At 46.4% G+C, this 13,158-nt stretch overlaps 1 protein-coding gene across 2 annotated transcripts in view; it reads right to left on the bottom strand.

The window, feature by feature from the left end:
• ABCD3 (ATP binding cassette subfamily D member 3) overlaps positions 1-13,158 on the bottom strand; it is a 312,071-nt gene that overhangs the window by 258,616 nt on the left and 40,297 nt on the right. The gene's annotated exons all lie outside the window — the stretch shown is intronic.

Below are 13,158 nucleotides of genomic sequence, written 5' to 3'. Positions count from 1 at the left end.
AAACTGAAATGTGACCAGAAAATATATTTCTTTTTTTTGCTACTTAACACATTTCAAGGCATCAAAAATCAGAGCAAGGTGAAAGATTTTTTGCTCACTAAATGGTTACCTTTAGTAGCAGAAGAAACAAATCTATGATCTACTGTAATGGTAAAATACCAATCTTATTTTACACATACATTTTAATGGAAATGGTAAGCAGAGAATACTGGACCTTATTACAAAAGTGCAGCAAATATAGGTCAGGGCGCAGTCTGGATTCTTACTTGAAACCAAAGTATACAAGTTTGAATATAATCTATTTAAGTTGGTAGATGTTTTAAGAAGCATAACCTGATTATAAAAGCACTCATACTTTTAGTTTGCAAATGCTGCAACCTTGTATGCCATACCTGCAGCATCAATCCCACTACCCAAGACCCAACAGATAAGCAAGTGTGCTTACTTGTAAACAGGTTTCATGAATTAAGATCACATTAAGGTCTTAAAGTACTGGAGATTTACTGACCAGAGTTTGAAATGCCATAGATCTTTCATGAACTTTGATACAAAAGGGTGGAGAAAGATAAGAGCCTTACTGATGATATGCTACAATGGCGCTGAGGTAAACATTAATTGAAGAGATACTAAGGCCTGAGGATGAAAGGAACAACAGATATTGAAAAGTCCTTCGAGCTACAGGAGAGGTGATCCAGCTATCTGGTCTCCCACCAAGTCAGAACCTCTTACATTTGAAACCATAGGATCTTCTAGTTAAAAGAAACTGAACGGACAGATTTATTTATTTATTTCGCATTTTTATATACCGAAATTCATGTAGCAAAGTTACAAATCAGTTCGGTTTACATTTTAACATTAACAGACATGTAGGAATGCGATTACATTGAACAAGGAAGATTAACTTGGATCAACTGAACTGGGAGTGTGGTATCACCATAAACAATAAATAATATGATACTTTTGTGTAGCAATAGCTAAACATGGTTCAAACTGGATAAAACTGCGGATTGATAAGTTGCATGTAGGAGTGCTATCTGGAATGACAATATGGGTAAAATCTGAGAGAGCAATTGTAAGATGGAAGGCGTGAATAGAGGGAGATTATTGGCATAGATTAAAAGATTGCTCGAACAGCCAGGTTTTGAGTCTCTTTTTGAATGTGTTCGGGCATTGTTCCTGTCTGAGTTCAGGGGGTAACGAGTTCCATTGCTCTGGACCCACTTTGGATAAAGTTCGTTTATTTAAAGAGGATTTGATGGCTGGGGCAAGGAGGGTATTCCTGTAGGCTGTTCTCACCGGTCTGTCGGGAATATGTAGTTGAAAAGGGATGTTGAGCTCCAGAGGGATGAGCTTGTGAATTGATTTGTGAATGATAGTAAGGATTTTGTAAGTGATTCTGAACTTGATTGGGAGCCAGTGTAGATTTCTCAATATGGGGGTGATATGGTCTCTTTTGTTGGTTTTAGTTAGAATCCTGGCTGTGGCGTTTTGGAGCATTTGTAAGGGTTTTATGGTTTTAGCTGGGAGGCCGAGTAGAAGGGAATTGCAATACTCGATTTTTGAGAAAATGATTGTTTGTAGAACTGAACGATAGTCTTGGAAGTGTAGAAGAGGTCTGAGTCTTTTTAGGACTTGCAATTTAAAGAAGCCTTCTTTAGTAGTATTATTAATAAATCTCTTGAGGTTGAGTTGATTGTCCATGATGACTCCAAGATTTCTGACTTGAGAAGAGAAGGATGGCTGTCTTGTAGGGAGTGTGTTAGTTATTGCATGGCTGCTGTCTTGGGTGATGAGGAGTATTTCGGTTTTACTGGAATTGAGGATCAAATTAAGGCTCATGAGCAGGTTGTTAATGGCTTGGAGATAGTTGTTCCAGAAATCTAGTGTTTTTTGCAAGGATTCGGTCACCGGGATAAATATTTGTATATCGTCTGCGTAGATGTAGTGAGTTAGTTTTAGATTGGAGAGGAGCTGGCAGAGCGGTAAAAGATAAATGTTGAAGAGGGTTGGGGATAAGGATGAGCCTTGATACCACACCTGCCAAGGCCAGGCCTGTACAAGGAAAATTAACTTCACCTTGTCCTGGCAACAAGAGAGATCAATGGGTACACACAGAATAGACCAGTGTTGCCATCTAGCACAAAAGCATCAGAAGTTGATCTGTAACTTTTCCAATGCATGCAGAACTTTTCAGCCTGTCTGTTTGTCTTCTTGAGGTGAACCAATCACTGGCATTCCCCAGTGAATGAACCAAATCATCTGCAACCCCTTGATTCAAGGACCATTTGTATGGCTGCAGCACTCTGCTGAGATGATCCACCAATGTATTTTGGATTCCTAGAAGGTAGGTTGCTTCAAGATGGTATTGTGATGGCTGCCCAACAAGATCAGAAGGACCTTTGACAGAGGGCATAAGAGCCCATGCTTCCTTTTTTGTGTAGAATAAATCCATCTTGTTGTCTGTCTAGATCAAAAATACAGTGGATGGCCTGCAACTCTAGAATATTGATTTGCAGATAACTTGCTCCTAGGGACCACAATATTTGGGTCCTCGTCATATTGTGTGTGCTCCCCCTAACCCTTGGTTGAGATATCAGCAATTGATGCACTGGAATGCATAGTGAGAGACCCACCTTTAGAACTTTTATGTTTATCCACCATCAAAGGGATGTCCTCACAGAAATGTAGTGGGGTAACTGTTGATAGAGCTTATAATGAAGACTTTGGAGGGCCCAGCAAAGGCCCTACATGTGCAGACAAGTTATAGGAACTACATGCACCATCATAGCCATGTGTCTGAGAAGAAACCTTGTTGATGTTGATGTTTAGTTCTGCTTGTACCAGGCCTGTCAGCAATGCGGCTCTTGACATGGAGAAACGCTTCTTTTGGAGTGAGTCTACCAAGCTCATGCGAACTGAATTCTCTGATACAGAAACAGTAGGACTTGGAAAAGTTGAACAGAAAACCCACAGACTAGAGGTCTTTCAAGGCACTCCAGATCTCACCATCCAATTGTCCAGGCATGGGAACAAGCACACTCCCTACTGGTGAAGCTGTGCCACTGCTACCAGGTCATCTCGCTTGGACAAGAGAATTCTGATCCAGACAAAATGGAGAAAACCTTTAGAATACAACAGACACCCTCAAGGATGCCAAGAGTAGAAAAGGTGAGCACCTTGTACTGTAGCACAAATCTTTTACCGCAAAACTGAGGAACTTCCGTTGAAGGGGGTGAATGAACATGTGCATTAGCATCTTTCAGGGCATAGATCCAATTCTTTGAATGAAGGAAGAATTATTTGGGAGGCAGTTTGTTTTGAACCTCTCCCAAACTAACAACTTGATCAGCCTCCTCAAGTCCAGCATCAGCTTTAATCCCGACTTTTGGGGGATTAGGAAATACTAGGAATAGAAGCTTTGGCCACAATTCTGGGAAGGAACAAACTTGATCGCCTTCTGAAGGAATAATCACCTCCAGCAGGGCAGACTGAGAAGGGTTAAAGCTGAAGATTTAAATCCATCGAGTCAGAGGAGGGCAAGAGAAGCACAAGTGATAGCCACACTCCACAATTTTCAAGACTCATCAGCACTTGGTGACACAGAACCATTCCAGGAGGAAGGACTGGACCCTTCGCCCCACTAGAGGAGGTGGGTCTCAAAGGGGTCAAAAAACTAGTCCTGGGTTTAGGCTGCAAGATTGCTGCAGCTGCAGTGCCTTTCATTAACACAAAGAATGCTGAAGAATGAGAGGAGCTTGATGACGTTGAAAAGATTAAAAAGGGATGTATTTGGAAGAACGACCCGCCATGCTCCACTTAACTCTCTATTGCCATTAACTTAGCATTTGTAGTTAACTCGTTATTGTTAATGCTGTACATACCATTTACCTTTGTAAAGCCTATCTTTTCCATATCTCCCCTGAGGCCCCTGCCTTGTTCTATGTAAAGGAAAATTAGTTCTTACCTGTTAATTTTCATTCCTGTAGTACCAAAGATCACTCCAGACTGCTGGGTTATGCCTCCCTTCCAGCTGATGGAGTCAGAGAAAACGGAAAAGGCACCTTCCATATACCCTGGTGTGCCACCTGCGATCCCTCAGTATAATTGATATTAAAGCAGAATTAATGTAACAGATGGTAACAACCAATGACTAGATCAATTCAAACAACAACTTCTGAAACAAGTAACTTCTGAAACAAGTATGAAGTGTCAATAAAAAGAACGACGTGATATCTGTCAAGATGCTGTGAGAAATCTGTAAAAGAAGAACAGTATAAGCAGACAAGCGGGACGCATACTCCTTTGGGTGGGGCGTCTGGACTGATACTTGGTACTACAGGAACGAAAATTAACAGGTAAGATCTAATTTTCCTTTCCCTGTACGTACCAGGATCAGTCCAGACTGCTGGGATGTACCCAAGCTGCCCTAAATGGGGTGGGACCCGGAGAGTCCCACTCGAAGACCACTGCTGCCAAACGAGTCCATCCTCAGATCCTGAACATCCAAACGGTAATGCTTGGCAAACATGTGCAAAGATTTCCAAGTAGCTGCCCGGCAAATTTCCTGAGGCAAGACCCAGGACGCCGCCTGTGAACGAAGAGAATGGGCCTTAAGACCCTCCGGAACGGTACGCCCGTGACAAATGTAAGTTGAAGCAATAGCGTCTTTCAAGTAGCGGGCAATAGTAGCCTTAGAAGCCTTAGTCCCTTTCTTAGGACCACTCCATAAAACAAAGAGATGATCGGACAACCGAAAAGGATTGGTAACGTCCAGGTACTGCAAGAGAACCCTTTGAACATCCAACCTCCTAAGCTCCTTCCCCCAAGGAGCGTTCTGATCCTCATCTGAGAATGCCGGCAATTCAACTGTCTGGTTGACATGAAAAGCCATAACTACCTTAGGCAAAAAGGAAGGAACAGTGCGAAGAGAAACTCCTGAGTCAGTAATGCGTAGGAAAGGCTCCCTACAGGACAATGCCTGAAGTTGCGAGATTCGTCTAGCTGAGCAAATAGCCACGAGAAACACAGTCTTAAGCGTTAAATCCTTCAGCATAGCTCTCTTTAAAGGTTCAAAAGGGGGGCTACACAGACCACGAAGAACCAAATTCAAACTCCAAGAGGGACAGATAGAACGTACTGGCGGCCTTAGGTGTTTAACCCCCTTCAAGAATCTAGCCACGTCCGGGTGAAGGGCGATGGAAGTGCCATCAATCTTACCGCAATACCAGCCCAAGGCCGCTATCTGTACTCAAAGCGAGCTGTACAACAAACTTTTCTTTAGGCCGTCCTGCAAGAAGGCAAGAATATGACCAACGGCTGCCTGCCGTGGGGACACATTCCATACCCGAATGTAGGTAACCGAAGTAGAGGATTTACGAGCATGGAGGAGGGTAGTAATAACCGCCTCAGAGTAACCCTTCTTCCTCAATTGCTGCCTCTCATAAACCAAGCCGCTAGACAAAAGCGATTGGCCTGATCGAAAAATACTGGGCCCTGCCGAAGCAGTTGAAGCAGATGGCATAGACGTAAGGGACCGTCCACCGCCAGGTTGATCAGGTCTGCGAACCGGGGCCACCAGAACGACCTGTCCCCTGTGGGATTCGATCCAGCGCAAAATCTTCCCTACCAGTGGCCATGGAGGGAACACGTAAAGGAGAACATGCGCGGGCCAAGGAAGAACCAGTGCGTCCACGCCTTCTGAGCCATGTTCCCTTCTGCGACTGAAGAAGCGAGCTGCTTTCGCAATCAGACAAGTTGCCATCAAGTCTAACCTGGGGGTCCCCCACCGGATGATAAGCCGCAGACCCTCGTTTGACAACTCCCACTCTCCGGGATCTAGCTGCTGACGATTGAGGAAGTCCGCCTGAACGTTGTCGACCCCGGCTATATGAGATGCTGCTATGCGAGACAGGTGACGCTCCGCCCAATCCATCAACCTGCTCGCTTCGGAGGCTACTAGTCGACTCTTTGTGCCCCCTTGCCGGTTTATGTAAGCCACAGTTGTCACATTGTCGGAGAGAACCCGAACTGCCGGTGGCGAACCAGTGGAAGAAAGTGGCGTAGCGCCAAGCAAACCGCCCTGGTTTCCAAGCGATTGATGGACCACTTTGTCTATGGCAGCGTCCAAAGACCCTGCGTGGACCGCGACTGACAGACTGCCTCCCAACCCGTCAGGCTGGCATCCGTCGTCACGATGATCCATTGAGGAGGCTCCAGATCCACGCCTTAGAGCAACCGGTATCAACCACCAATTGAGAGTGGACCTGGCCGGCTCAACGAGCGGTAATGGCAGCTGAAACTCCTCCAATTTGGGATCCCAACGAGAAAGTAGCGCCCTCTGCAAAAGACGCATATGAGTAAATGCCCAAGGAACTAACTCCAGTGTGGATGCCATAAAACCAAAAACCTGCAAATAATCCAACACCACAGGCAAGGGAAGAGCTAACAAATGACGAACCTGAGACATTAGTCGCTGCATCCTCACCTGTGGTAGGAAAACCTTTCCCAAACTGGTGTCGAAACATGCTCCCAGAAACTCCAACATCTGGGATGGAACCAGCTGGCTCTTGGAATAGTTCACAACCCAGCCAAGGGAACTCAGACGGTTCAGAACTGACTGTACTGCATCCTTGCAGAGTAGCCTCGACTTTGCCCGAATGAGCCAGTCGTCCAAGTAGGGGTGTACCAAAATGCCTTCCCTCCGAAGGCTCGCTGCTACCACCACCATCACCTTGGTGAAGACCCTCGAGGCCGTTGCCAGCCCGAAAGACAGGGCACAAAACTGGTAATGGTTCCCCATGATCATGAACCGGAGAAACCTCTGATGAAATTCACGGATCCCTATGTGGAGATAAGCCTCTGTTAGATCCAAAGAAGCCAAAAATTCGCCTTTGTGGACAGCCGCAATGACGGATCTCAATGTCTCCATTCGGAAGTGCGGGATACGCAACGCCCTGTTGACCTGCTTCAAATCTAACATTGGGCGGAAAGTGCCCTCCTTCTTGGGAACGATGAAGTAAATGATGTAGCGACCGGTCCGCTGCTCGGCCGTGGGAACCAGAACAATGGCTCCCAGGGCCCGCAATCGAGTTAGTGTTTGCGAAACCACTTGCTGTTTCGTCGGAGACCCACTGGGAGAAATGAGAAACAGGTCGCGAAGGGGCCGTGCAAAATCCAAAGTGTAGCCGTGATTTATAATGTCGAGGATCCACTGGTCTGAGGTGATCTTGGCCCATTCCTCCCGAAAGTGGAAAAGTCGTCCCCCGACCTCCGGAACTGAGGGATGGGCCAGCGTCCCTTCATTGGGATGCCTTATTGTTGGCAAAGGTATGAGAGGTGCCAGCTCGCGGGGGCCGCCTGCACCCATGCTTGAGATCTTGTGGGCGGTTGCCGTGGAGCGTAGGAGGAAGAGCCCCTCCCAGAGAGGAAGCGATGCTGTCCACGGAAACGGCCGCGAAACGTGCCGGGAGAACGGAACGATCTGGGCTTGTCCTCCAGTAGCTTGTAGACCTTGTTCTACCCCAAAGCGCGAACCAGCTGCTCTAATTCGTCGCCAAAAAGGGTTTGCCCCGAAAAGGAAAGGCACCCAATTGTGACTTAGAGGAGGCGTCTGCCGCCCAGTTACGCAGCCATAGGAGCCACCTTGCCGAAATTGCAGAAGCCATAGTGCGGGCCAAGGTGCGGAGAAGATCATACAAAGCATCCACGGTATATGCTACCGCAGTTTCCATGCGGTTCGCTTGTTCAGCTTCTTCCGGCGGAAGATCCTGAGCCGTGAGCAGCTGTTGGACCCAGCGGAGGGTAGCCCTCTGCATCATGCTGCTGCAAATCGCGGCCCTCACTCCTAAGGCCGAAACGTCAAAAATCCACTTGAGCAAGACTTCCAGCTTCCGATCCTGAAGGTCCTTGAGTGCCGTGCCTCTCGTAACGGGGATGGTGGTTGCTTAGCAATGGCCGTGACCGCCGAATCCACCTTGGGGATCTTAAGGAGCTCCAAGGACTCAATAGGAAGTGGGTAAAGCTTTTCCATAGCTCGGCTGACCCACAGGGTAACTTCCGGAGTATCCCATTCCCGGGATACATTCTGAAAAAGTTTTGGATAGAAAGGAAATGTTTGCGGTGGAGCGCGGAGCCCAGATAACACAGAGTCTCCTGGTGAAGTATCTGGAATTGCCTGTGGATTTCAAGTTCCTGAAGTACATGCGAAATTAATGGGTCCAGCTCCTCCTTGTGGAACAAGCGGAGTATCTGCAGATCGTCCCCCTCCACTGGATCCGCACTACCCACATCATCACCCAGATCCTGAGTGAGGGGGTCATGAGAAACAGGATCCGCAGCTGAGACCTGAATGGGAGGTCCAGCAGCTTAGACCATGCAAGGCACTCCTGATCCCGAGCTTTCCTGGCCTGTTGGGCCCTTAAAAAAAAAAAAAAAAAACTTAGCTGGGACAGGAGACCAATTTTCCCAGTCAGTTTCGGCTTCCACATAAGCCTTATGGAGAAGTAAAACAAACTGGGAAGAAAACGGGTGAGGTCTCTTTAAGGGCCCCCCTGCTGGAGAAAACGGAGGTAGACCCGAGTCCCGCTGAAAATCGTGGGGTCTCTGAGGGCTGAGTGCCGGTGGGGACAAAGGAGGAAGCTCCTCTCCCTCCCCCATATAATCTGCATCGCCATCAGGCTGAATCAAGATGGCCGCCGCCGGATCCGAGGAAGTCAAGATGGCTGCCGCCCCCGAGTTCGGGAGTGTGTCTGGCCTCTGCCTCTGAGGGAGCGATGCTGATCTGTGTCCCCTCTCTGGCGCGGCAGGGCTGTTCCTCTGCCCGGAATCAGCCGCCGAAGGCCCCTCGCCCCCGGGAAAGCACCGGGAGCAGAGGCCTTCGCAGGAGAGCTGGCACCCCGGCTCCCCACACGCCGTGCAAATGGCACCCCGCAGCATCGAAAAAGGCGCAAAACGCTGTTGGGCGGCCAGCCACCCCGACCGGAGGCCCGAGTGAGTAAGGCAGGCGCGGGACAAACAGGTCGTTTTGAAAATACAAAAACCTTCCCTCTTTGAATCTATCACGTTCTGTATCTCTTTTTTTTTTTTTTAAACTTTAATAACCACACAGGGGAACACTCTCCCTGACACACAGAACTACTGAGCCTGCAGAGGAATTAAACTTCTCTGCAACAATTGACTCCGAGGAATGCAGCGTCTCTGGAGAAGAGGGGGAGAGTGACCGGCCCACCAGTGAATGCTCCCCCTTCTACTCACCGGGCAGGGGACCAAGAGTATTCTGGGAAAAAGGCTATAGGGCAAGGCTCCTTTTTTTTTTTTTTTTTTATTAAGGAATTGATCTAGTCAGAGGATTCCCCATAAAATTAAATCAAACCTGACAGAGGAACCCTTCCCAATTTAGAGGTGATCAGGACCGCAGGTTATGTTCTCTCAATCTGCTGGAGTCAGAGAAATACTGTGGCACACCAGGGTATATGGGAGGTGCCTTTTCAGTTTTTCTCTGACTCCATTTGCTAGAAGGGAGGCATAACCCAGCAGTCTGGACTGATCCTGGTACGCACAGGGAACTTTTGTTAACTGTTATCATTGTTTGATGTAAGCCGGCATGATGTTCCCACGAATGTCAGCATATAAAAATATTTAAATAAATAAATGCATAAATAGTAGGGAAACAAATGGTGTCAAGCAGGGGCCAGGTATCCCCTGCCACAGATGTTAATGATTGCAGGTAGATTCTTGCTCCTTAATCAGAGTCATCGAGACAATTATGCACATCTTCAAGAAGGCCACTTGCTCACAGTCATGTGAGTCTACAGGCTCCTAAGGAAGTGACTGACGTCCTAGCTACAATACTGTGTACAATTCTGGTCGCCGCATCTCAAAAAAGATATAATTGCGATGGAGAAGGTACAGAGAAGGGCTACCAAAATGATAAGGGGAATGGAACAACTCCCCTATGAGGAAAGACTAAAGAGGTTAGGACTTTTCAGCTTGGAGAAGAGACAACTGAGGGGGGATATGATAGAGGTGTTTAAAATCATGAGAGGTCTAGAACGGGTAGATGTGAATCGGTTATTTACTCTTTCGGATAGTAGAAGGACTAGGGGACACTCCATGAAGTTAGCATGGGGCACATTTAAAACTAATCGGAGAAAGTTCTTTTTTACTCAACGCACAATTAAACTCTGGAATTTGTTGCCAGAGAATGTGGTTCGTGCAGTTAGTATAGCTGTGTTTAAAAAAGGATTGGATAAGTTCTTGGAGGAGAAGTCCATTACCTGCTATTAAGTTCACTTAGAGAATAGCCACTGCCATTAGCAATGGTTACATGGAATAGACTTAGTTTTTGGGTACTTGCCAGGTTCTTATGGCCTGGATTGGCCACTGTTGGAAACAGGATGCTGGGCTTGATGGACCCTTGGTCTGACCCAGTATGGCATGTTCTTATGTTCTTATAAAAATCTTTGTAAACAGAATAAAACAGATACTTCTCACATCACTGCCTAACGGAAGTCTGCCAGTGCTGGGCCTGATGATTCCATCAAAGACATGAAAAAGTAATAATGAAGGCACTTAGCATCTTTCAACACCAACCAAGTTGGACTACCCCAAACCTTGGGGAGGCCTGAACCCTATACTTTAGGTCCAGCTTCCAAGCAACCAGAAGGCACAATGTCATTGTCTACCATATCCTCATCTACAGGTCCTTGAAGAGTTTGTGAACTGGAATAGCAGCAGAATCTGCTGCAGATTGAAGAAACTAGAGAAACCTGATGTTCTAATCACTAGGCCACACCTGAAACCACAAAAGAGATATTCAGGACCAGGGCCTTTACCAGGATTAAGAGAGAAATCTAGATATGCAAAATAATGGCAGATTCCCAGTTTTCTAGCCTTCTCCTCATTATACAGCCATCAGAGAAATATTCTTCACTCACAGAGAGCAGCAATCTCTGTAAGCCAAATACACATGCATCCTGAATCTGGCTAGTAGGTGCTGCCATTGTGGGTTAGGACTCCACTCCCCCCTTCCCCAGGGGTTGCATACATGAGAAAGTACAATCATACCCAAACAGGGATTCAACCATATTTTTCCTTCCACTGGATGGATCAGGTCCATGAAGGAAGTTTTATCTCCCCCTCCCCCCCCAAAAAAGAAAACAAAAAACATGCAGCCAATGGCAAAGGCAGAAAGGCCGGCGAGTATTCCAGACTATTTATTAATTTTAAAATATTTATATAATCACACCCTCCACAGTTCAGAGCAGGTTACCAGCAGAATAGCAAGAAAACACAAGGGGACAGGAAGAGTCAAGAGCTGCTGTGCTTGCTTCAAACAGTGTGTGCCATGGAGATATGGAGAGAAGGAGGCTCAGGCTCCACCATCAGCGGCCACATCGGAAAAGAAGCCTAGGGTCAAACCATGATGACTGGGGAAAGGGGAGGGGTTGAGATGGTGAAGCTAGAGGAGAGAAGGAAAGAAAACAGAAAGGGAGAGGAGAGAAGCTGTGATGGTAGTGGGGGGAGTGGAGAATGCACCAACTACATCCCCAGACCCCACCTTCCAGAGAGCAAACTCAGGAGAAGGCAGGATTCCTGAGGCTGTAACCAAATTTCCTACAAATATTACTGACACCATTTTATGCCACACCCCGGGAATCCCTGTTTTCTGCCATTCCTGGTTATCAGTATTTCAAATTTAGTGTGCATTTCTCTTCTGTCCCTGCCCACCTCCAGCAAACTCCAAGGTGAACATCCCCTCTCCTCACACCTTGGTCCTCTTGGTGATTTGAAATGTCTTGTCTGGCCCTTCTTTTCAAATGCGTGGAGACCTCAAATATACAACAAGAGAGAATCCTTAGATATCTAGAAATGCAAATCTGAGACCAAAACAATGTGACAAGAGGATACAGAAATAGTCCCAATTTTTTAATCAGGTGCTACTGGCCTGATTAAAAAACTCCCAAGTGCATCTTGATATGTTGCCTGTACATATACCATATGAACTATGGGAGGAGGAATAGCCTAGTGGTTATAGCAGTGGGCTACGAACTGGGAGACCAGTGTTCGAGTCCCGCTGTCGTTCCTTGTGACCTTGGGCAAGTCACTTTTCCCTCCATTGCCTCGGGTACAAAACCTAGATTGTAAGCCCTCTGGGGAAGGTGGATGAACGCACGCCTGTACGTGCAATTTGGGTGCAATTTGGGCGCTCAAGCCAGCGAAAGTGCATGACCGAACATCGTGACGTCACGCACGGTGTGCGCTCATGCGCCTTCACTGCCTTGAGCGCCCAAATTGCACATTCAGGCATGCGTTCATTCACCTTCGCCGGCAGGGGCTGCTGGAAGAGTAAGTTTACTTACTGCTTCCAGCTGTTTATTCACATTTGCTTTAATAACATGTCGAGTCGATTTTCGCCGTGCGCCTTGCTTCGGGAGGGGGGGTGGAAGAGAGGACTGGCAATCCCCGATGCCCGAGCATAGGATAACCATCCACTTCCTGGTACCTGTCATTTCAAATGACATTTGAAATGACAGGTACCAGCGCACCCATTTTACTGTATAGGTGCTGTATAGCGCTCTATACAGTAAAATGGATTGCTCAAGCCTAATGCTTCATGGACGCGGCTTGCATTTGTGTCTAATTTAAATACTGTATCGAGCGATATGTGATCCGAACTGTGCGTGTGGCAAACGAGGATGCGCCCGGCACTGCCACACTCTAACGCGTCCTTACTGTATCGGCCTGTAAGTCCCCTGTTTCATTACAGTTTTTACCATTTTTTAAAAAGTTTATTTATGCATTACATTTCAAGAACACTCTTGAATATCATATTATATGAAGCATTTTACATTAAGAAATCAAAAGCCTTATCAGGAGAACAATACAATACTTAATATATTAAGTCCACAAATTAGGGATCCAATAACTCCATAAATATTTTAAAGAATGTAAGAGAAAAAAAATAGGAAAGGTTGACAGCACTGCATTAAGGGGAGCCAATATAAATGAAAGAGAGTATACTCAGCTATTAAGGGAGACAATGGCAATATTCTATTATAATTTACTATGACATCAAGTATGTATTAAATATCTTTATCACTCAAAAATTGTGTTGTGATGGTAAGTAAAACAAATACAAAGTTTCTTTATACTTGATTA

This window comes from Rhinatrema bivittatum, chromosome 10, assembly GCF_901001135.1.
Source record: "Rhinatrema bivittatum chromosome 10, aRhiBiv1.1, whole genome shotgun sequence".
NCBI lineage: Eukaryota > Metazoa > Chordata > Amphibia > Gymnophiona > Rhinatrematidae > Rhinatrema > Rhinatrema bivittatum.
Note: the sequence above shows the minus strand (reverse complement) of the source record. Positions and strands in the feature narration are given on the sequence as shown.